Consider the following 25,941-nt stretch of genomic DNA (forward strand, 5'->3'; position numbering starts at 1 on the left):
ATTCAAGAATTGGTCGAATACCTTGTCATCCGATATAGATATCCTGGAGACATGGGATGCTCCTTACGTTGGATCATATCAAGGACACTGCAGCATACTTACGACTGCAAGGGATATAGGACTCTTGAGTTCACGGGCCAATTTCATGGCAGTCTCGTATAGGAGGGCATTGTGGATTCACCAAGGGAATGCTGATGCTGACTCCAAGAAGAAAGGGAGTCTCTTCCCTATGAAGGTGAAGCCTTGTTTGGCGACGGCCTAGTTAATTTGATCTCAGCAGCTCCCGCAGGTAAGTCAACCTTCTTGCCCTATGTTTCCTCTCAACGGATGAAGACGCATCATTATCTAATGCAGTCATTTGGGCCCAATAGATATGCAAGAAGTTAAGATTCCCCTTTCTTTGCAGGTAGAGGAAGGAGAAGAGGGAAGAGGTCTGTAGCCTCTTCAAGATCGCAGGAGCAGAGATCGTCCTCTGCTTCTGCCAAATCCACTGCATGACGCTGGGGCTCTCTTGCAGGAGCCCACACCAGTGGGGGCACGTCTAAAACACTTCAGTCAGTTCTGGATTAATTTGGACCTGGACTCGTGGGTTTTACAAATAGTGTCCCAAGGGTACAAACTGGGGTTTCAAGACGTTCCCCCTCACCGATTGTTCAAATCGGCCTTAGTCAGCAGGGAGAAGGCTTTTATTCAAGCCTCTTCGTGGTCCCGAAGCCGGAAGGCTCAGTCAGACCAATCTGAAATCCCTCAATTTCTACCTAAAGAAATTCAATTTCAAGATGGAATCTCTCAGGGTAGGGATCTCCAGTCCGGAGGAAGGAGATTTCATGGTTTTGGTAGACATAAGGATGCCTACTTACATGTTCCGTTTAGCCACTGCATCAAGCTACCTGAGGTTTGCAATTCAGTATTGTCATTACCAATTTCAGACGTTGCCGTTTGGTCTGTCCACGGCTCCGAGGATTTTCACCAGGGTGATGGCGGAAATGATGGTTCTCCTTCGCAAGCAAGGAGTCACAATTATCCCGTACTTGGATGATCTCTTGATAAAGGCGAGATCCAGGGACCAGTTGTTGCAAAACATTGCACTCTCCCTGACAGTTCTTCAACAACATGGTTGGCTCCTAAACTTGCCAAAATCGCAGTTGGTCCCAATGACGCGGTTGTTGTTTTTGGGAGTGATACTGGACACAGAAGAGGTTTTCTTCCAGTGGAAAGGCTATGGAGATCCAGAGTCTGGTCAAACAAATTCTGAAACCAGCAAGAGTGTTAATCCATCAATGCATTCGGTTGCTGGGGAAGATGGTTGCGGCCTACGAGGCCATTCAGTTTGGCAGGTTCCATGCTAGAGTGTTCCAGTGGGACCTGTTGGACAAGTGGTCCGGATCCCACCTACACATGCACCGGAGGATAATCCTGTCTTCCAAGACCAGAATATCACTCCATTGGTGGCTGCACAGTTCTCACCTCCTAGAGGGGCGATGGTTCGGGATCCAGGACTGGATCCTAGGGACCACGGATGCAACCCTCCGAGGCTGGGGAGCAGTCACACAGGGGGAAAACATCCAAGGAAGATGGTCAAGTCGGGAAAGTTGTCTCCACATAAATGTTCTGGAGTTAAGGGCCATTTAATAACTGCAGACACAGTACGCACTGGGACGGGTGCCCAGCATCCTCTACGGACTAAGAGAAAAGGATTTACCGGTAGGTATTAAAATCCTATTTTCTCTAACGTCCTAGAGGATGCTGGGGACTCTGTAAGGACCATGGGGATAGACGGGCTCCGCAGGAGACATGGGCACTTTAAGAAATACTTTAGTTCTGGGTGTGCAGTGGCTCCTCCCTCTAGGCCCCTCCTCCATACCTCAGTTTGATACTGTGCCCAGTGGAAACTGTGTGCTTTTCAGGAGCTCTCCTGAGCTTTCTGACAAAGTATTTTGTTAGGTTTTTAATTTTCAGGGAGCACTGCTGGCAACAGACTCCCTGCATCGAGGGACTGAGGGGAGAGAAGCAGCCCTACTCTCTGAGTTGCAAGGTCCTGCTTCTTAGGCTACTGGACACCATTAGCTCCAGCGGGATTGGTACGCAGGATCTCACCCTCGCTGTCCGTCCCAGAGCCGCGCCGCCGTCCCCCTCGCAGAGCCGGAAGATAGAAGCCGGGTGAGTATGAGAAGAAAAGAGACTTCAGCGGTGGCAGAAGACTTCATGATCTTCACTGAAGTAACGCACAGCACTGCAGCTGTGCGCCATTGCTCCCATACACCTCACATACTCTGGTCACTGTAAGGGTGCAGGGCGCCCTGGGCAGCAATATAAACCTCTTTTTGCCAAAAATATAACATATATACAGCTGAGCACTGTATATATGTATGAGCCCCCGCCAATTTTACAGTTTAAGCGGGACAGAAGCCCGCCGCCGAGGGGGCGGGGCTTCTCCCTCAGCACTCACCAGCGCCATTTTTTCTCCACAGCACCGCTGAGGCAGCTCCCCAGACTCTCGCCTGCTGAAACCACGGTAGACAAGAGGGTTGAAAAGAGGGGGGGGGGGGGCACATAATTCGGCGCAAATTACATACAGCAGCACTACTGGGCAAACATTAAGTTACTGTGTTATTCCTGGGTTATATAGCGCTGGGGTGTGTGCTGGCATACTCTCTCTCTCTGTCTCTCCAAAGGGCCTTGTGGGGAAACTGTTTTCAGAAAAAGCATTCCCTGTGTTTGTGGTGTGTCGGTACACGTGTGTCGACATGTCTGAGGAAGAAGGCTATATTAGAGAGGAGCGGGAGCAAATTAATGTGGTGTCTCTGCGACAGCTGATTGGATGGATATGTGGAATGTTTTAAATGCTAGTGTAAACTCAGTGCACAAAAGATTAGACAAGGCTGAAGCTTTGGGACAGTCAGGGTCTCAACCCATGCCTGATCCTATGTCGCAGGGACTGTCAGGGTCTCATAAGCGCCCACTATCCCAGATTGTTGACACAGATACTGACACGGATTCTGACTCCAGTGTCGATTACGATGATGCAAAGTTACAGCAAAAATTGGCAAAATCCATTCGATATAGGATTATGGCAATAAAAGATGTTTTGCACATCACAGAGGAACCCCCTGTCCCTGACAAGAGGGTACATAAGTACAAGGGAAAGAAGCCTGAGGTAACCTTACCCCTCTCACACGAGCTGAACGAGTTATGTGAAAAAGCCTGGGAATCTCCAGATAAAAGACTGCAGATTTCCAAAAGGATTCTTATGGCGTATCCTTTCCCATCAATGGATAGGTTAAGATGGGAATCCTCCCCTAGGGTGGACAAAGCATTAACACGCTTATCCAAGAAGGTAGCCCTCCCGTCCCAGGATACGGCTACCCTCAAAGAGTCTGCTGACCGCAAACAGGAGATAACCCTGAAGTCCATTTATACACATTCGGGTACCTTACTCAGACCGGCAATTGCGTCGGCCTGGGTGTGTAGTGCTGTAGCAGCATGGACGGATACCTTATCTGAGGGGATGGATACCCTAGATAAGGATACTATTTTATTGACCCTGGGGCATATAAGAGATGCTGTCCTATATGTGTGTATGCAAAGTACAGGTGGTGCTGCAGGGCTCACACCCTTTTACTTGTCTTGTAGAGCAACTCTGGAGCCGTTATTGGATCCATCTGCTGCAGGCCTTTCCCCAGGAATGCTTGCACTAGTTGTTGCATTTGGTTTGTTGTTTGGGGGTGCTTCAGTATTAGGCAGCCTTCTACCCTCCCACATTCATCTGAAAATGTGTTCTCCCTGCAGTTGTTGTCCCCAGATGAGAGTTCCCTTGTGCTTCCTCAGTTGAATCTCCTTAACTTGACGGGGGTGTGCCCGAACAGCCGCCCTCCACAGCCCTATCCCAACACATACTTATCTTGCATATGAGATCTCTTGATCATGAAGATAGTTCTCACAGGGTGAGGTTCATCCATTACATTTTAAAGTAGGAAGGTACAAATTACATATTCGAATTACATATATGTGCTGGATTCAAATGTTTTCCCCCCTTCCTTTCTCAATTGTGCCCATCAGCAGCTATTCTTATGTTGCTGCCAATGGTTGTGACACATTTTTTTCTTCTGTGGGGTACACTGGACTCCACAAGGATTCATATTGGGGTGTAGAGTAGGATCTTGATCTGAGGCACCAACAAGCTCAAAGCTTTTGACTGTTCACAAGATACTCAGCGCCCCCTCCTCTATAACCTTGCTTCCATGAACAGGGAGCTCAGTTTGTAGTTGGTGCCTTCAGTAGCAGGCCACTTAACAGGGGGCTGCCTCAGGCATCCTATTCTTAGCTATTAATTTTGACAAGAAAAGAAGAACTTTTTTAATAAGAATCTACAAGGGCTGCAGCAGGCTAGGTCTAATAGACATATTTACTGCAGCTCCATCACTCCCAGCGGCACAGTATACTCCAGTGCCCCGGTTGCTGGGTCACTGCAGCGGAGGCTCCGGTTTCTTCCTAAGGTCAGTCACACACACACCGCCCTCCGGGATCACGAGGCCGCTGATGAAAGGGTGGTAAGGGGCTTCTGTGCCCACTTTATACCGTGATCCAGCGTGGCTGTAGGGGGCGGGCCGTGTGCGCACTGGCGTGGACACTGATTACTGGGCAGCTGCTCCACTAGCCACCAGGGACAGTTAAGGAGCACAGCTCTGGGGGTTTTTCTCCTATATTAACCCCATTTTGTACTACCCGCAGTGCATTGTGATAGGTAATAGGGCCTGATTCAGGTTGGATTGCAATCGCAATAAGCAATCCAACTGCAAAAATTGCTAAGAGCATACGCATCCGCCTGCAGATAATGCGATCGCCTCTGCCTGTCAATCGGTGCAGGGGGGGGGGAGGGGGGTCAACAACACTCCATTTCCAAGTCGGAGATGGAGCGGTGCGGGGGCAGGGTTTCAATATTGGGTCGGCAACGGAGAAACAGGAGGCGTGGTCAGAGCGGCTGCATGACATCACATGGGCCGGACTCCGCCAGTGGAGCCCCAGCGTCATGCAGTAGATTTTGTAGAGGCCGGGGAGGACTTCTGTTCCTGGGAGCTAGCTGTGTTGTGCATCTTTTTTCCTCTGCCCCTACCTCTGGCAAGAAAGGACGCACCTCGCACTTTCTTGTTTCTTTGTGACCGAAAGGACTGCATTTGATAATGCAGAGCTTTCTTATGCTGTGAGGGAACATAAGGTAAAAAATTTGATTTTCCAGCTGTAGCTGTGCGTGTTAATGCTTTGTCCATCCTAGGGGAGGATTCCCATCGTAACCTATCCGTTGATGGGAAAGGATACGCCATAAGAATCCTTTTGGAAATCTGCAGTCTTTTATCTGGAGATTCCCAAGCTTTTTCACATAACTCGTTCAGCTCGTGTGAGGGGAGAAAGGTTACCTCAGGCTTCTTTCCCTTGTACATATGTACCCTCTTGTCAGGGACAGGGGGTTCCTCTGTGATGTGCAAAACATCTTTTATTGCCATAATCCTATATCGAATGGATTTTGCCAATTTTGGCTGTAACTTTGCATCAACGTAATCGACACTGGAGTCAGAATCCGTGTCGGTATCTGTGTCAACAATCTGGGATAGTGGGCACTTATGAGACCCTGACAGTCCCTGCGACATAGGATCAGGCATGGGTTGAGACCCTGACTGTCCCAAAGCTTCAGCCTTGTCTAATCTTTTGTGCAATGAGTTTACACTAGCATTTAAAACATTCCACATATCCATCCAATCAGGTGTCGGCGGAGACACCACATTCATTTGCTCCCGCTCCTCTCTAATATAGCCTTCTTCCTCAGACATGTCGACACACGTGTACCGACACACCACACACACACAGGGAATGCTTTTTCTGAAGACAGTTTCCCCACAAGGCCCATTGGAGAGACAGAGAGAGAGAGTATGCCAGCACACACCCCAGCACTATATAACCCAGGAATAACACAGTAACTTAATGTTTGTCCAGTAGCGCTGCTGTATGTCATTTGCGCCGAATTATGTGCCCCCCCTCTCTTTTCAACCCTCTTGTCTACCATGGTATAAGCAGGGGAGAGTCCGGGCAGCTTCCTCTCAGCGGTGCTGTGGAGAAAAAATTAGAGATGAGCGCCTGAAATTTTTCGGGTTTTGTGTTTTGGTTTTGGGTTCGGTTCCGCGGCCGTGTTTTGGGTTCGACCGCGTTTTGGCAAAACCTCACCGAATTTTTTTTGTCGGATTCGGGTGTGTTTTGGATTCGGGTGTTTTTTTCAAAAAACACTAAAAAACAGCTTAAATCATAGAATTTGGGGGTCATTTTGATCCCAAAGTATTATTAACCTCAAAAACCATAATTTACACTCATTTTCAGTCTATTCTGAATACCTCACAATATTATTTTTAGTCCTAAAATTTGCACCGAGGTCGCTGTGTGAGTAAGATAAGCGACCCTAGTGGCCGACACAAACACCGGGCCCATCTAGGAGTGGCACTGCAGTGTCACGCAGGATGTCCCTTCCAAAAAACCCTCCCCAAACAGCACATGACGCAAAGAAAAAAAGAGGCGCAATGAGGTAGCTGTGTGAGTAAGATTAGCGACCCTAGTGGCCGACACAAACACCGGGCCCATCTAGGAGTGGCACTGCAGTGTCACGCAGGATGGCCCTTCCAAAAAACCCTCCCCAAACAGCACATGACGCAAAGAAAAAAAGAGGCGCAATGAGGTAGCTGTGTGAGTAAGATTAGCGACCCTAGTGGCCGACACAAACACCGGGCCCATCTAGGAGTGGCACTGCAGTGTCACGCAGGATGGCCCTTCCAAAAAACCCTCCCCAAACAGCACATGACGCAAAGAAAAAAAGAGGCGCAATGAGGTAGCTGTGTGAGTAAGATTAGCGACCCTAGTGGCCGACACAAACACCGGGCCCATCTAGGAGTAGCACTGCAGTGTCACGCAGGATGTCCCTTCCAAAAAACCCTCCCCAAACAGCACATGACGCAAAGAAAAAAAGAGGCGCAATGAGGTAGCTGTGTGAGTAAGATTAGCGACCCTAGTGGCCGACACAAACACCGGGCCCATCTAGGAGTGGCACTGCAGTGTCACGCAGGATGTCCCTTCCAAAAAACCCTCCCCAAACAGCACATGACGCAAAGAAAAAAAGAGGCGCAATGAGGTAGCTGTGTGAGTAAGATTAGCGACCCTAGTGGCCGACACAAACACCGGGCCCATCTAGGAGTGGCACTGCAGTGTCACGCAGGATGTCCCTTCCAAAAAACCCTCCCCAAACAGCACATGACGCAAAGAAAAAAAGAGGCGCAATGAGGTAGCTGACTGTGTGAGTAAGATTAGCGACCCTAGTGGCCGACACAAACACCGGGCCCATCTAGGAGTGGCACTGCAGTGTCACGCAGGATGTCCCTTCCAAAAAAACCCTCCCCAATCAGCACATGATGCAAAGAAAAAGAAAAGAAAAAAGAGGTGCAAGATGGAATTGTCCTTGGGCCCTCCCACCCACCCTTATGTTGTATAAACAAAACAGGACATGCACACTTTAACCAACCCATCATTTCAGTGACAGGGTCTGCCACACGACTGTGACTGATATGACGGGTTGGTTTGGACCCCCCCCAAAAAAGAAGCAATTAATCTCTCCTTGCACAAACTGGCTCTACAGAGGCAAGATGTCCACCTCATCTTCACCCTCCGATATATCACCGTGTACATCCCCCTCCTCACAGATTATCAATTCGTCCCCACTGGAATCCACCATCTCAGCTCCCTGTGTACTTTGTGGAGGCAATTGCTGCTGGTCAATGTCTCCGCGGAGGAATTGATTATAATTCATTTTAATGAACATCATCTTCTCCACATTTTCTGGATGTAACCTCGTACGTCGATTGCTGACAAGGTGAGCGGCGGCACTAAACACTCTTTCGGAGTACACACTTGTGGGAGGGCAACTTAGGTAGAATAAAGCCAGTCTCAGTGCAGTTCAGCGTGATCATAAAAAATGGGTTAGCCTCCTGTTGGTGCAGACTGTATATGTGCGCAGGAAGCCGCCACCATTTTTGTGATCGCAGCTGCTGCATGTGATGTCATGCAGCAGCTCTGACCACGCCTCCTGTTTCTCCGTTGCCGACCCCATTTTGTAGCCCTGCCCATGCACCGCTCCATCTCTGACTTGGAAATGGATTGTTGCTGACCCCCCCCCCCCCCAGCACCGATTGACAGTCAGAAGCGATCGCATTATCTGCGGGGTGCCGCAGAAAATGCAGGCGCATGCGTATGCTCTTAGCAATTTTTGCAGTTGGATTGCTTATTGCGATTGCAATCCAACCTGAATCAGGCTCTATTACCTATCACAATGCACTGCGGGTAGTACAAAATGGGGTTAATATAAGAGAAAACCCCCCCAGAGCTGTGCTCCTTAACTGTCCCTGGTGGCTAGTGGAGCGGCTGCCCAGTAATCAGTGTCCACGCCAGTGCGCACATGGCCCACCCCCTACAGCCACGCTGGATCACGGTATAGTGTGGGCACAGAAGTCCCTTACCTCCCTTTCATCAGCGGCCTCGTGATCCCGGAGGGCGGTGTGTGTGTGACTGACCTTAGGAAGAAACCGGAGCCTCCGCTGCAGTGACCCAGCAACCAGGGCACGGGAGTATACTGCGCCGCTGGGAGTGATGGAGCTGCAGTAAAGATGTCTATTAGACCTAACCTGCTGCAGCCCTTGTAGATTCTTATAAAATAAAGTTCTTCTTTTCTTGTCAAAATTAATAGCTAAGAATAGGCTGCCTGAGGCAGCCCCCTGTTAAGTGGCCTGCTACTGAAGGCACCAACTACAAACTGAGCTCCCTGTTCATGGAAGCGAGGTTATAGAGCAGGGGGTGCTGAGCATCTTGGGAACAGTCAAAAGCTTTGAGCCTGTTGGTGCCTCAGATCAAGATCCTACTCTACACCCCAATGTGAATCCTTGTGGAGTCCAGTGTACCCCACAGAAGAAATGAATGTGTCACACCCATTGGCAGCAACATTAGAATAGCTGCTGATGGGCACAATTGAGAAAGGAAGGGGGGAAAACATTTGAATCCAGCACATATATGTAATTTGAATATGTAATTTGTACCTTCCTACTTTAAAATGTAATGGATGAACCTCACCCTGTGAGAACTATCTTCATGATCAAGAGATCTCATACGCAAGAAAAGCATGTGTTGGGATAGGGCTGTGGAGGGCGGCTGCTCGAGCACACCCCCGTCAAGTTAAGGAGATTCAACTGAGGAAGCACAAGGGAACTCTTGTCTGGGGACAACAACTGCAGGGAGACCACATCTTTTCAGATGAAAATGAGAGGGCGGAAGGCTGCCTAATACTGAAGCACCCTCAAACATCAAACCATATGCAACAACTAGTACAAGCATTCCTGGGGAAAGGTCTGCAGCAGACGGATTTGCATACGGTGATGTCATCCAAGCAGTGGGCCAAAGTTGGCTGGAACCCTCATCTGCATATGAAAAGAGAAAAGGGGCGCTTGGATGACCACTAGTTCGCATTGAACACACCCCACCCTCCTTTGGTGTGGGGCTCATGTTGGCCATGCCCCAGCCCCTGAAGCATTCAAGCTGATTTCTTGCAGCAGCTGGGCACTGTAACAGCTCCAGAGCTGCTCTGTAAGGCAAATAAAAGGGTGTGGGCCCTGCAACACCACCTGTAGTTCGCATTGTGCGTTGGAAGGCACAAAGTAAGCAGACGGGAGAAGTCAGGATAGTGCGCAAGGGCATAGAAGGGAGGGGCTCAAGAAAAGAGAAGTGGAAACAGACAGCAAACTAGGCTGGAGAGAAACCTGAGACAATGAGATCTAAATTATACCAGAGCTAACCAGGGGAAAGCACAAATGCAGTCCCCCCCCTACCACAAATTATGCAGTCGAGATTCCCACATTTGGGGAAATCACAGAGGTCAGCATACCCAGAATGCAATGAATGAACCTCACCCTGGGAAAACAATCTTCATGACCATGGTATCACCTAAGCAAAATAAGTATGATTTGAGATAGGGCTGGAGAGGGCCGCTGCTCAGGCACACCTCCGTCAAGTAAAGGAGATTCAACTGAGGCAGCACAAGGGAACTCTCATCTGGGGACAACAACTGCAGGGAGAACACATTTTCAGACGAATGTGTGAGGGCAGAAGGCTGCCTAATACTGAAGCACCCCCCAAACAACAAACCAAATGCAACAACTAGTGCAAGCATTCCTGGGGGAAGGCCTGCAGCAGATGGATTTGCATATGGTGATGTCATCCAAGCAATGGGTATAGTTGGCTGCAACCCTCGTCTGCATATGAAAAGAGAAAATGGTCACGCAGGGCATGGCGGCCTTTGTGGGGTTGCGCTTGGATGACCCCTAGATCGCTTTATACACCCCCATCAGTGTGGGGCTCATGTTGGCCATGCCCCAGCCCCTGAAGCATTCAAGCTGATTTCTTGCAGCAGCTGGACCCAGTAACAGCTCCAGAGTTGCTCTACAAGACAAGCAAAAGGGTGTGAGCCATGCAGCACCACCTGTAGTTTGCATACACACATATATAGGACAGCATCTCTTATATGCCCCAGGGGCAATAAAATAGTATCCTTATCTAGGGTATCCGTCCATGCCGCTACAGCACTACACATACACACCCAGGCCGACGCAATTGCCGGTCTGAGTAAGGTACCTGAATGTGTATAAATGGACTTCAGGGTAATCTCCTGTTTGCGGTCAGCAGACTCTTTGAGGGTAGCCGTATCCTGGGACGGGAGGGCTAACTTCTTGGATAAGCGTGTTAATGCTTTGTCCACCCAAGGGGAGGATTCCCATTGTAACCTATCCGTTGATGGGAAAGGATACGCCATAAGAATCCTTTTGGAAATCTGCAGGAGATTCCCAAGCTTTTTCACATAACTCGTTCAGCTCGTGTGAGGGGAAAAGGTTACCTCAGGCTTCTTTCCCTTGTACATATGTACCCTCTTGTCAGGGATAGGGGGCTCCTCTGTGATGTGCAAAACATCTTTTATTGCCATAATCATATATCAAATGTATTTTGCCAATTTTGGCTGTAACTTTGCATCATCGTAATCGACACTGGAGTCAGAATCCGTGTCGGTATCTGTGTCAACAATCTGGATAGTGGGCACTTATGAGACCCTGACAGTCCCTGCGACATAGGATCAGGCATGGGTTGAGACCCTGACTGTCCCAAAGCTTCAGCCTTGTCTAATCTTTTGTGCAATGAGTTTACACTAGCATTTAAAACATTCCACATATCCATCCAATCAGGTGTCGGCGGAGACACCACATTCATTTGCTCCCGCTCCTCTCTAATATAGCCTTCTTCCTCAGACATGTCGACACACGCGTACCGACACACCACACACACAGGGAATGCTTTTACTGAAGACATTTCCCCCACAAGGCCCTTTGGCAGAGCTGGCCCTAACCAATATGATGTCCTAGGCAAGATTTTGCCTGGTGCCCCCTAGCACCACCGCTGGTTCCGCCTCTGACCTTGCACCTCTTTCCCAGCACCATCAACCCTCACCCATAACAGTACTTATTTTGGTGTTTGTACCCCCTATATTTTAAACAGGAACAGTTCGCACATTTGGCGCACAGTCCAAAAAGGGGTGTGTTTTTGCTGGCAATGGGCATGTCCACACAATAGTACCCCCAATTAAAATTCCGCCACACAGTACTGCAATTTTATTCACATTTGATCACGCGATAGTGTCCATAATTCACATTACATCCCACAGTAGTATCACTTTACCTTATAAACGTTACTTCTCACAGTAGTGCTCCTTATTCACATTACATCACACTAAATTGCTCCTTATTTACATTACACCACACCCTATTGCTCTTTATTCACATTAGACGACACAGTAAATGCCCTTTCTATACGCAACGCTACATATTAGAGCACCTTATACACATAATGCCACACATTAGTAATGCATTTATACACATAATTCCACACAGTAATGCCCCTTACACATATGAGACACATCATTAATGTCCTTATAAACATAATGCGTCTTACACATTATGACAACCTTTATTAATGCCCTTTTACACATAATGGCCCTCATTCCGAGTTGTTAGCTCGCAAGCTGCTTTTAGCAGCATTGCACACGTTAAGCCGCCGCCTACTGGGAGTGAATCTTAGCTTATCAAAATTGCGAACGAAAGATTAGCAGAATTGCGAATAGACACTTCTTAGCAGTTTCTGAGTAGCTCCAGACTTACTCGACAACTGTGATCAGTTCAGTCAGTTTCGTTCCTGGTTTGACGTCACAAACACACCCAGCGTTCGCCCAGACACTCCCCCGTTTCTTCAGACACTCCCGCGTTTTACCCAGAAACAGCAGCGTTTTTTCACACACACCCATAAAACGGCCAGTTTCCGCCCAGAAACACCCACTTCCTGTCAATCACACTACGATCAGCAGAACAAAGAAAAAACCTCGTAATGCCGTGAGTAAAATACCTAACTGCATAGCAAATTTACTTTGCGCAGTCGCAGAGCGAACATTGCGCATGCGCAATTAGCGGAAAATCGCTGCGATGCGAAGAAAATTACCGAGCGAACAACTTGGAATGACCACCCTTGCGCATGCGCAATTAGCGGAAAATCGCTGCGATGCGAAGAAAATTACAGAGCGAACAACTCGGAATGACCACCAATGTCCCTTACACATATGCCGCACATTATTAATGCCCTTATACACATAATGACACACATAGTGCCCCTTACACATATGTTGCACATTATTAATGCATTTTTACATGACACACATAATGCTCCTTACTCATATTCCGAACACTACTGCACAATCAACCCACTCACATGCACACAGCACTCACACTGCCACTAACACTGTGACCTCTGCCTCTGCTTGGATACAGATGTGTCCTCATAAATCTTGCCTCAATGCTAACGTTGGGGCACCTTTTTTTTATTAAAATGCATCTTATTTGCATTGCTATGTTGTTAGGATGCACACGCAGCTTCTGCTGATTAAAATGATATGCAGCACGCCTATATACTGTGTGAGACTGTGGCTGTATCTGCATATGAAATGCTACACACAGAATATAGGCATGCCGCATATCATTTTAATCAGCAGAAGTTGCTGATGCCCCTAGGCATATCAAATGCCCTAGGCAATTGCCTAGTTTGCCTATGCCTATGGCCGGCTCTGCCCTTTGGAGAGACAGAGAGAGAGTATGCCAGCACATACCCCAGCGCTATATAACCCAGGAATAGCACAGTAACTTAATGTTTGCACAGTAGCGCTGCTGTATGTAATTTGCGCCAAATTATGTGCCCCCCCCCCTCTCTTTTCAACCCTCTTGTCTACCGTGGTATAAGCAGGGGAGAGTCCGGGGATCTTCCTCTCCGCGGTGCTGTGGAGAAAAAATGGCGCTGGTGAGTGCTGAGGGAGAAGCCCCGCCCCCTCGGCGGCGGGCTTCTGTCCCGCTTAAACTGTACAATTGGCGGGGGCTCATACATATATACAGTGCCCAGCTGTATATATGTTATATTTCTGCCAAAAACAGGTTTATATTGCAGCCCAGGGCGCCCCCCCTGCGCCCTGCACCCTTACAGTGACCGGAGTATGTGAGGTGTATGGGAGCAATGGCGCACAGCTGCAGTGCTGTGCGTTACCTCAATGAAGATCATGAAGTCCTCTGCCGCCTCTGAAGTCTTCTTTTCTTCTCATACTCACCCGGCTTCTATCTTCCGGCTCTGCGAGGGGGACGGCGGCGCGGCTCTGGGACGGACGGCGAGGGTGAGATCCTGCGTACCAATCCCTTTGGAGCTAATCTCTTTGGAGCTAATGGTGTCCAGTAGCTTAAGAAGCAGGACCTTGCAACTCGGAGAGTAGGGCTGCTTCTCTCCCCTCAGTCCCTCGATGCAGGGAGTCTGTTGCCAGCAGTGCTCCCTGAAAATTAAAAACCTAACAAAATACTTTCTGTCAGAAAGCTCAGGAGAGCTCCTGAAAAGCACCCAGTCTCCACTGGGCACAGTATCAAACTGAGGTATGGAGGAGGGGCATAGAGGGAGGAGCCAGTGCACACCCAGAACTAAAGTCTTTCTTAAAGTGCCCATGTCTCCTGCGGAGCCGTCTATCCCCATGGTCCTTACGGAGTCCCCAGCATCCTCTAGGACGTTAGAGAAAATAGGATTTTAATACCTACCGGTAAATCCTTTTCTCTTAGTCCGTAATGGATGCTGGGCACCCGTCCCAGTGCGTACTGTGTCTGCAGTTATTAAATGGCCCTTAACTCCAGAACATTTATGTGGAGACAACTTTCCCGACTTGACCATCTTCCTTGGACGTTTTCCCCCTGTGTGACTGCTCCCCAGCATCGGAGGGTTGCATCCATGGTCCCTAGGATCCAGTCTTGAATCCCGAACCTTCGCCCCTCTAGGAGGTGAGAACTGTGCAGCCACCAATGGAGTGAGATTCTGGTCTTGGAAGACAGGATTATCCTCCGGTGCGTGTGTAGGTGGGATCCGGACCACTTGTCCAACAGGTCCAACTGAAAAACTCTGGCATGGAACAAGCCAAACTGAATGGGCTCGTAGGCCGCAACCATCTTACCCAGCAACCAAATGCATTGATGGATTAACACTCTTGCTGGTTTCAGAATTTGTTTGACCAGACTCTGGATCTCCAGAGCCTTTCCACTGGAAGAAAACCTCTTCTGTGTCCAGTATCACTCCCAAAAACAACAACCGCGTCATTGGGACCAACTGCGATTTTGGCAAGTTTAGGAGCCAACTATGTTGTTGAAGAACTGTCAGGGAGAGTGCAATGTTTTGCACTAACTGGTCCCTGGATTTCGCCTTTATCAAAAGATCATCCAAGTACGGGATAATTGTTACTCCTTGCTTGCGATCACCCTGGTGAAAATCCTCGGAGCCGTGGACAGACCAAACGGCAATGTCTGAAATTGGTAATGACAATACTGAATTGCAAACCTCAGGTAGCTTGATGCAGAGGCTAAATGGGAACATGTAAGTAGGCATCCTTTATGTCTACCAAAACCATGAAATCTCCTTCCTCTGGACTGGAGATCACTGCACTGAGAGATTCCATCTTGAAATTTAATTTCCTTAGGTAGAAATTGAGGGATTTCAGATTTCAGATTGGTCTGACTGAGCTGTCCGGCTTAGGGACCACGAAGAGGCTTGAATAAAAACCTTCTCCCTGCTGACTAAAGCCGATTTGAACAATCGGTGAGGGGGAACGTCTTGAAACCCCAGTTTGTACCCTTGGGACACTATTTGTAAAACACACGAGTCCATGTCCGAATGAATCCAGAACTGACTGAAGAGTTTTAGACGTGCCCCCACTGGTGCGGGCTCCTGCAAGAGAGCCCCAGCGTCATGCGGTGGATTTGGCAGAAGCAGAGGATGATCTCTGCTCCTGCGATCTTGAAGAGGATGCAGACCTCTTCCCTCTTCTCCTTCCTCTACCTGCAAAGAAAGGGGAATCTTAACTTCTTGCATATCTATTGGGCCGAAATGACTGCATCAGATAATGATGCGTCTTCATCCGTTGGGAGGGAACATAGGGCAAGAAGGTTGACTTACCTGCGGGAGCTGCCGAGATCAAATTAACTAGGCAGTCACCAAACAACGCTTCACCTTCATAGGGAAGAGACTCCCTTTCTTCTTGGAGTCAGCATCAGCATTCTCTTGGTGAATCCACAATGCCCTCCTATCCGAGACTGCCATGAAATTGGCCCGTGAACTCAAGAGTCCTATATCCCTTGCAATCTCACGTAAGTATGCTGCAGTGTCCTTGATATGATACAACGTAAGGAGTATCCCATCTCTCCAAGGTATCTTTATCAGATGACAAGGTATTCGACCAATTCTTGAATACTACTACTCACCCATGCACATGTAATGGCAGGTCTAAGTAATGTACCCTTGGTTACATAACTAGAAATAATGTAGCTTCCTGCATACGATCCGCTGGATTTGTGACAGGGCCCCGTGCAGAACAGGGGGTGACTCCCACTTTATTCTGTCCGCGGCGGGAAATGAATAAACAACCAGAATCCTTTTGGGGATTTGAAACCATCTTGTCGAGCTGGCCCAGACTTTCTCAAACAGAGATGGAGGAACGTTACATCAGCTTTCATTATATATCTATATATACACATACATATAGACCCCTTTGTCAGGAACAGCAGGGTCTTCAGTGATTTTAATATGTCCTTAATATCCACAATCATGTACTGAATGCTCCTTGCCAATATTGGATCTAATCAGGAAACATTATGGTCGACATAGGAATCAGTATCCGTGTCAGTATCAGTGTGTAGTAACTGGGCAAAATAACATTTTTGCGACCCCGCGGGGCCTGAGGGAAAAGAAACATAGCCATGAACATCACATCTATTCTCTACGTCTGTGTCACAGATTTATCCAACCTTACTCTGATATTACTGAAACTTTTACCCAGTCAGTTATTGGTGGTGCCAACAGGGCCACCATCATATGTCTGCATTCCTAATATAGTTTCCTCTTGGGAAAAACATTCAGCCACCGACATGTTGACACACATGTACCAAGTACCCACAGACACATCGGCTTATGGGGGACAGACCGTCAGTAAATCTGTCAGAGGGACACAGAGGATTTTTCAGCTCACAATCCAGCGCCAAAAGTACACAGTCTGGGAAATAATAAACTCTATAGTGATAGACTTGTAATGCTCTAAAGATGTTCTGGTGAGGTGAGGAAGAAGCCCCGCTACTGTAATGGCGCGTATCTGTCCCGCTCAGAAATAATTAATTACGCTAGCGGGGTAAGGACAGTGCCCAGGCACTAATGTCCACTTTTTCCAGCCTTTTGTGAGGAATTTATGCTGCCCAGGGTGCCCCCCCCCCTGTGCCCTGCACCCTGCAGTGCCTGTGTTTGTGTGGGAGCATGGCGCGCAGCGTTCCGCTCGCTGCTCGGTACCTCAGAATGCCATCACTGGAGAAGAAGTCTTCTGTACTTCTGCTACTCACCTGTCTTCTGGCTCTGTAAAGGGGGTGACGGCAGGCTGCGGGAGTGTGCATCTAGGCGTACCCAGCGATCAGCACCCTCAGGAGCTAATGGTGTCCTGTCAGCCTGAAGCAGAGCCATTGAACTCACTAGAAGTTGGTCATACTTCTCTCCCCTAAGTCCCACGAAGCAGGGAGACTGTTGCCAGCAGCCTCCCTGAAAATAAAAAAAACTAACAAGTCTTTTCAGAGAAACTCAGTAGAGCTCCCCTGTAGTGCATCCAGTATCACTGCGCACAATACTAAAACTGGAGTCTGGAGGAGGGGCATAGAGGGAGGAGACAGTTCACACCCTTTGAAAGTCTTAAAGTGCCCATGTCTCCTGCAGATCCCGTCTATACCCCATGGTTCTTAATGTGACCCCAGCATCATCTAGGACGTATGAGAAAACAAATAACACACACATGAGGAGGAGAGAACTAAGGAAGCTATAAGGAGAAGAGGGGAGGGAGGGGGGGTTGAAAGGTAAGGTAGTAGTAAAGGCATATTGGATAAACTACAACCTTATACATATTCATTAATGTACCAGTAGTTAGAAGTAGAAGAGCTCTAACAGAAACCACAAAGCTTATCTAAAGCCACACCACACTGGATATGCCCAATCTCATTTGATTTTTGAAGCAAAGCAGTATTGGACTTTGTTAATACATGGATGGGAGACCGCTTGGTAGTATCAGATTCTTTAGGTGTTTTTAAACTACCAACACCATTTTCTTGGTACATTTAATTTTTACATGTATTCTTTTATGTACCAGAAGTTAGAAGTAGAAGAGCTGTAATAAAAACCACCAGCTCATCTACAGCCACAGCACACTGGATTTGCCCAATCTCTCCTGATCATGGAAGCTGAGCAGTGTTGGTCCTGGTTTTAGTACTTGGATGGGAGACCACCAGGAAATACCAGGAGCTGTGTGTATTTTTACAATACTAACACCGTTCTCTTGATGCATTCCATTTTGAAACATTGGGGCAGATCTATTAAGCCTGGTGAACTGATAAAGTGCAAGGTGATAAAGTACCAGCCAGTCAGCTCCTAACTGTCATTTTTCAAACCCAGCCTGTGACATGGCAATTAGGAGCTGATTGGCTGGTACTTTATCACCATGCAAATTAGCATTTCACCAGGTTTAATAAATCGTCCGCTTACTCATTTATGTACGAGTAGTTAGAAGTAGAAGAACTCTAACAAAAACCACTAAGCTCATCTACAGCCACACCACACTGTATATGCCCAATATCACCTGATTTTAGGCCTGGTTTGTTCTTGGATGTGAGACCACCTGGGAATACCAGGTGCTGTAGGTAGTTTTATACTACCAACACCGTTCTCTTGATGCATTCTATTTTGAAACTTATTCATTGATGTACCAGTAGTTAGACGTAGAAGTTAGAAACAGCAAAAATCATCTACAGCCGCATCACACTGGATATGTCCAATCTCATCTGATGTTGGAAGCTAAGCAGTGTTGTGCCTGGTTAGTTTTTGGATTTCAGGTCCTGCCTTCTGGTTTGGCCACGGCACCTCGGAAATTCACCAAGGTCATGGCCGTGATGACGACCCTTCACCATCGGTGGACCAGGGAGGAATCTCTCCTCCCGATAAACATTCTGGAATTGCAGGCAGTGTTCAATTCATTGACACTGGCCCTGCCTCTAGTACAGAACAGGCCTGTTCAAGTACAATCGGACAACGCCGCCACGGTAGTGTACACAAATCATCAAGGCGGCACTCGAAATTGCATAGCAAAGCTGGAAGTATCAAAAATCCTCAGTTGGGTAGAACGTGATCTGCCAGCAATATCGGCAGTGTTCATTCCCGGAGTCCTCAACTGGGAAGCGGATTTCCTCAGTCGTCAGGACGTTCACGCTGGAGAGTGGAGAGGCCGCAGCAGAAATGTCTGCACTGGTGTCAGTAGGTGACTGAGGCAGGGATGACTGGGAGATAGTGGGTGACTGAAGCATGTATGAGTGGGAGATAGTGGGTGACTGAGGCCGGGGTGACTGGGAGATAGTCAGTGACTAAGGCAGGGGTGATAGGGATATAGTGGATGACTGTGGCAGGGGTGACATGGACAGTAGGAGACTGAGGCAGGGGTGACAGGGATAGTGGGTGACTGAGGCAGGGGTGATAGGGTGACAGTGGGTGACTGAGGCAGGGGTGACAGGGATAGTGGGTGACTGAGGCAGGGGTGATATGGAGATAGTGGTTGACTGAGGCAGGGGTGACAGAGATAGTGGGTGACTAAAGCAGGGGTGACTGGTATAGTGGGTGACTGAGGCAGGGGTCGCAGGTATAGTGGTTAACTGAGGCAGCGGTGACTGGGAGATAGTGGGTAACTGGGGCAGGGGTGACAGGGAAAGTGTGTGACTCAGGCAGGGGTGATAGGGAGATAGTGGGCAGCAGATCACTGCCTTGCTGACAGCAGCACATCCCTGCCTCATTGACAGCAGCACATACCTGCCTTACTGACAGCAGCAGATCACTGCCTCACTGACAGCAGCAGATCACTGCCTCACTGACAGCAGCAGATCCCTGCCTCACTGACAGCAGCAGATCCCTGCCTCACTGACAGCAGCAGATCCCTGCCTCACTGGCAGCAGCAGATCCCTGCCTCACTGGCAGCAGCAGATCCCTGCCTTACTGACAGCTGTATATAGGGCCTAATTCAGACCTGATCTCTGCTGTGCATATTCACACAACAGGAGATCAGGTCTGAAGTGTGTGTGTGTGCTGGTGCCGCAGTGCACCGGCACATGCCAGAGATGCGATCAGCATCTCTGCCCAGTGAGCGCCTCTGCCAACACATACTTATCTTGCATATGAGATCTCTTGATCATAAAGATAGTTCTCACAGGGTGAGGTTCATCCATTACATTTTAAAGTAGGAAGGTACAAATTACATATTCAAATTACATATATGTGCTGGATTCAAATGTTTTCCCCCCTTCCTTTCTCAATTGTGCCCATCAGCAGCTATTCTAATGTTGCTGCCAATGGGTGTGACACATTCATTTCTTCTGTGGGGTACACTGGACTCCACAAGGATTCACATTGGGGTGTAGAGTAGGATCTTGATCTGAGGCACCAACAGGCTCAAAGCTTTTGACTGTTCCCAAGATGCTCAGCGCCCCCTGCTCTATAACCTCGCTTCCATGAACAGGGAGCTCAGTTTGTAGTTGGTGCCTTCAGTAGCAGGCCACTTAACAGGGGGCTGCCTCAGGCAGCCTATTCTTAGCTATTAATTTTGACAAGAAAAGAAGAACTTTTTTTATAAGAATCTACAAGGGCTGCAGCAGGCTAGGTCTAATAGACATCTTTACTGCAGCTCCATCACTCCCAGCGGCGCAGTATACTCCCGTGCCCTGGTTGCTGGGTCACTGCAGCGGAGGCTCCGGTTTCTTCCTAAGGTCAGTCACACACACACCGCCCTCCGGGATCACGAGGCCGCTGATGAAAGGGAGGTAAGGGGCTTCTGTGCCCACACTATACCGAGATCCAGCGTGGCTGTAGGGGGCGGGCCGTGTGCGCACTGGCGTGGACACTGATTACTGGGCAGCTGCTCCACTAGCAACCAGGGACAGTTAAGGAGCACAGCTCTGGGGGTTTTTCTCCTATATTAACCCCATTTTGTACTACCTGCAGTGCATTGTGATAGGTAATAGAGCCTGATTCAGGTTGGATTGTAATCGCAATAAGCAATCCAACTGCAAAAATTGCTAAGAGCATACGCATGCGCCTGCATTTTCTGTGGCACCCCGCAGATAATGCGATCACCTCTGACTGTCAATCGGTGCGGGGGGGGGTCAGCAACAATCCATTTCAAAGTCGGAGATGGAGCGGTGCAGGGGCAGGGCTACAAAATGGGGTCGGCAACGGAGAAACAGGAGGCGTGGTCAGAGCGGCTGCATGACATCACATGCAGCCGCTGCGATCACAAAAATGGTGGCGGCTTCCTGCGCACACGTACAGTCTGCACCAACAGGAGGCTAACCCATTTTTTATGATCACGCTGAACTGCACTGAGACTGCAATTTCAGCGTGGTCAAGAAGGGAGGCGGCATGCTGGGTGGCCATTCCCTGTGATGGGTGGCCCCAGCATGCGAACCAAAGGATTGCAAATTCTGTTACTTAGCAGAATTTGCAATCCTTACTGAATTAGGCCCATTGATTACAAAATTGTAAACAATATTTGAAGTTTTTCTTCAGGGACTAACACAAAAGATGCTTGGGGCTACTAACACATGGGTAAGCCACGTAAAGCTTCCCATGGGTCAGTGGCATCACAACAGGGTTGCGGCACACACCCGAGTGTCACCCGCCAAGGGGGGTGACACCAAAGTGCCGGCTCTTCTTCAGTGACAGAATATGGGTGTTTCACTGTGACATTACGTGCAACACCCAGTTTCTGTCACTGTGCAGGAGCCAGCACCACTCACACACTAGTCCCCGGGTGCAGCCCCCAACCCCCGGGATACCCGGAGCAACAAAATGGTGATTCAGGCCACGCCCCTACCTATGAGACCATGCCTCCTTTTTACCATTGCACTGCTTATCTGCGCGCACTGCATTACAATCTACTTCGCCACCTCTCTGGGTGTCACCAGTGATAGTGACACCTCTGCCATGCTTGTAGCAGCTGGTCCTAAGATCTACGCCTCCAGCCCTGAGTGTTTGCCCATGTGACTTGTTGATCATCATAGCGAAGCAGATGCTTACAGAAAACTGCAGGGGCTTAGATTGAAAAGAAAAACATTGATGAACCCATCATTTCAGCGACAGGGTCTGCCACACGACTGACTGAAATGACTGGTTGGTTTGTGCCCCCACCAAAAAAGAATCAATCAATCTCTCCTTGCACAAACTGGCTCTACAGAGGCAAGATGTCCACCTCATCATCCTCCGATTCCTCACCCCTTTCACTGTGTACATCCCCCTCCTCACAGATTATTAATTCGTCCCCACTGGAATCCACCATCTCAGATCCCTGTGTACTTTCTGGAGGCAATTGCTGGTGAATGTCTCCACGGAGGAATTGATTATAATTCATTTTGATGATCATCATCTTCTCCACATTTTCTGGAAGTAACCTCGTACGCCGATTGCTGACAAGGTGAGCGGCTGCACTAAACACTCTTTTGGAGTACACACTGGAGGGAGGGCAACGTAGGTAGAATAAAGCCAGTTTGTGCAAGGGCCTCCAAATTGCCTCTTTTTCCTGCCAGTATACATACTGACGTGCCTACCTGGATGCAGTCACTCATATAATTCTCCACCATTCTTTCAAAGGTGACAGAATCATATGCAGTGACAGTAGACGACATGTCAGTAATCGTTGCCAGGTCCTTTAGTCCGGACCAGATGTCAGCACTCACTCCAGACTGCCCTGCATCACCGCCAGCGGGTGGGCTCGGAATTCTTAGCCTTTTCCTCGCACCCCCACTTGCGGGAGAATGTGAAGGAGGAGCTGTTGACGGGTCACGTTCCGCTTGACTTGACAATTTTCTCACCAGCAGGTCTTTGAACCTCTGCAGACTTGTGTCTGCCGGAAAGAGAGATACAATGTAGGTTTTAAATCTAGGATCGAGCACGGTGGCCAAAATGTAGTGCTCTGATTTCAACAGATTGAATCCTGGTTAAGTGAATTAAGGGCTCCATCCACAAGTCCCACATGCCTAGTGGAATCGCTCTGTTTTAGCTCCTCCTTCAATGTCTCCAGCTTCTTCTGCAAAAGCCTGATGAGGGGAATGACCTGACTCAGGCTGGCAGTGTCTGAACTGACTTCACGTGTGGCAAGTTCAAAGGGTTGCAGAACCTTGCACAACGTTGAAATCATTCTCCACTGCGCTTGAGTCAGGTGCATTCCCCCTCCTTTGCCTATTTAGTGGGCAGATGTATAGGCTTGAATGGCCTTTTGCTGCTCCTCCATCCTCTGAAGCATATAGAGGGTTGAATTCCACCTCGTTACCACCTCTTGCTTCAGATGATGGCAGGACAGGTGCAGGAATGTTTGGTGGTGCTCCAGTCTTCGACATGCGGTGGCTGAAGGCAGAAAGTGGCCCGCAATTCTTCGGGCCACCGACAGCATCTCTTGCACGCCCCTGTCGTTTTTTAAATAATTCTGCACCACCAAATTAAATGTATGTGCAAAACATGGGACGTGCTGGAATTTGCCCAGATGTAATGCACGCACAATATTGGTGGCGTTGTCCGATGTCACAAATCCCCAGGAGAGTCCAATTGGGGTAAGCCATTCTGCGATGATGTTCCTCAGTTTCCGTAAGAGGTTGTCAGCTGTGTGCCTCTTATGGAAAGCGGTGATACAAAGCGTAGCCTGCCTAGGAACGAGTTGGCAATTGCGAGATGCTGCTACTGGTGCCGCCGCTGCTGTTCTTGCTGCGGGGGGCAATACATCTACCCAGTGGGCTGTCACAGTCATATAGTCCTGAGTCTGCCCTGCTCCACTTAACCACAGACAAGTGGACATTGGGTACAACTGCATTTTTTAGGACACTGGTGACTCTTTTTCTGAGGTCTGTGTACATTTTCGGTATCGCCTGCCTAGAGAAATGGAACCTAGAGGGTATTTGGTACCGGGGACACAGTACCTTAATCAAGTCTCTAGTTGCCTGTAAATTAACGATGGATACCGGAACCACGTTTCTCACCACCCAGGCTGACAAGACCTGAGTTATCCGCTTTGCAGCAGGATGACTGCTGTGATATTTCATCTTCCTCGCAAAGGACTGTTGGACAGTCAATTGCTTACTGGAAGTAGTACAAGTGGTCTTCCGACTTCCCCTCTGGGATGACGATCGACTCCCAGCAGCAACAACAGCAGCGCCAGCAGCAGTAGGCGTTACACTCAAGGATGCATCGGAGGAATCCCAGGCAGGAGAGGACTCGTCAGACTTGCCAGTGACATGGCCTGCAGGACTATTGGCTCTCCTGTCTAAGGAGGAAATTGACACTGAGGGAGTTGGTGGTGTGGTTTGCAGGAGCTTGGTTACAAGAGGAAGGGATTTAGTGGTCAGTGGACTGCTTCCGCTGTCATCCAAAGTTTTTGAACTTGTCACTGACTTATGATGAATGCGCTGCAGGTGTCGTATAAGGGAGGATGATCCGAGGTGGTTAACGTCCTTATCCCTACTTATTACAGCTTGACAAAGGCAACACACGGCTTGACACCTGTTGTCCGCATTTGTGTACAGGATGCATACCTTCATGTCCCCATTTATCCACCTCATCAGGCGTACCTCAGATTTGCGGTACAGGACTGTCATTGCCAATTTCAGACGTTGCTGTTTGGTCTCTCCATGGCCCTGAGAATTTTCACCAAGGTAATGGCAGAAATGATGGTGCTCCTGTGCAAGCAAGGTGTCACAATTATCCCGTACTTGGGCGATCTCATAAAAGCGAGATCAAGAGAGCAGTTGCTGAACAGCGTATCACTTTCACTGAAAGTGTTACAGCAACACGGCTGGATTCTCAATATCCCGAAGTCGCAGTTGATTCCTACTACTCGTCTGTCTTTTTTGGGCATGATTCTGGACACGGACCAGAAGAGGGTTTATCTCCTGATAGAAAAGGCCCAGGAACTCATGACTCTTGTCAGGAACCTATTGAAACCAAAACTTGTGTCAGTGCATCACTGCACTCGAGTCCTGGGAAAGATGGTGGCATCATACGAGGCCATTCCATTCGGCAGGTTCCATGCGAGGACTTTCCAATGGGACCTACTGGACAAGTGGTCCGGGTCACATTTACAGATGCATTGGTTGATCACCCTGTCCCCCAGGGTCAGGGTATCACTCCTGTGGTGGCTGCAGAGTGCTCACCTTCTCGAGGGACGCAGATTCAGCATTCAGGGCTGGATCCTGGTGACCACAGACGCAAGCCTCCAAGGTTGGGGAGCAGTCACACAGGGAAGAAATTTCCAAGGTCTTTGGTCAAGTCAAGAGACTTGTCTTCACATCAACATATACAATGCCCTACGTCAAGCGGAGACCTTACTTTGCGACCAACCGGTTCTGATCCAGTCAGACGTCACCGCAGTGGCTCATGTAAACCGCCAAGGCGGCACAAGGAGCAGAGTGGCGATGGCACAAGCCACCAGAATTCTTCGCTGGGTGGAGAATCACGCAAGCGCACTGTCAGCAGTGTTCATTCCGGGAGTGGACAACTAGGAAGCAGACTTCCTCAGCAGACACGACCTACATCCGGGAGAGTGGGGACTTCATCAGGAAGTCTTTGCACAGATTACAAGTCGGTGGGAACTGCCACAGATAGACATGATGCCGTCCCGGCTCAACAAAAAGCTACAGAGGTATTGCGCAAGGTCAAGAGACCCTCAGGCAGTAGCTGTAGACGCCCTAGTGACACCGTGGGTGTTCCAGTCGGTCTATGTATTTCCTCCTCTTCCTCTCATACCCAAGGTGTTGAGGATAATAAGACAAAGAAAAGTGAGAACAATCCTCATTGTTCCAGATTGGCCACGGAGGACCTGGTATCCGGATCTGCAGGAAATGCTCACAGAAGATCCGTGGCCTCTTCCTCTAAGACAGGACCTGTTGCATCAGGGGCCCTGTCTGTTCCAAGACTTACTGCGGCTGCGTTTGACGGCATGGCGGTTGAATGCCGGATCCTAGCATTCCGGTTGAGGTCATCCCTACGCTGATAAAGGCTAGGAAGGATGTAACGTTAAAACATTACACCGTATATGGCGAAATTATGTTTCTTGGTGTGAGGCCAGGAATGCTCCTACGGAAGAACTCCATCTGGGCCGTTTCCTTCACTTCCTACAAACTGGAGTGAATTTGGGCCTACAATTAGGCTCTATTA

At 48.8% G+C, this 25,941-nt stretch overlaps 1 non-coding gene across 1 annotated transcript; it reads right to left on the minus strand.

Annotated features, from left to right (window-relative positions):
- Window positions 1-9,872: 9,872 nt before the first annotated feature.
- On the minus strand, window positions 9,873-10,037 carry LOC134950613 (U1 spliceosomal RNA). Its single transcript, XR_010183501.1, has one exon. It is a non-coding gene; the product is annotated as a U1 spliceosomal RNA (small nuclear RNA).
- Window positions 10,038-25,941: the final 15,904 nt, after the last annotated feature.

The sequence above is a fragment of the Pseudophryne corroboree genome, chromosome 8 (genome assembly GCF_028390025.1).
Source record: "Pseudophryne corroboree isolate aPseCor3 chromosome 8, aPseCor3.hap2, whole genome shotgun sequence".
Lineage (NCBI taxonomy): Eukaryota > Metazoa > Chordata > Amphibia > Anura > Myobatrachidae > Pseudophryne > Pseudophryne corroboree.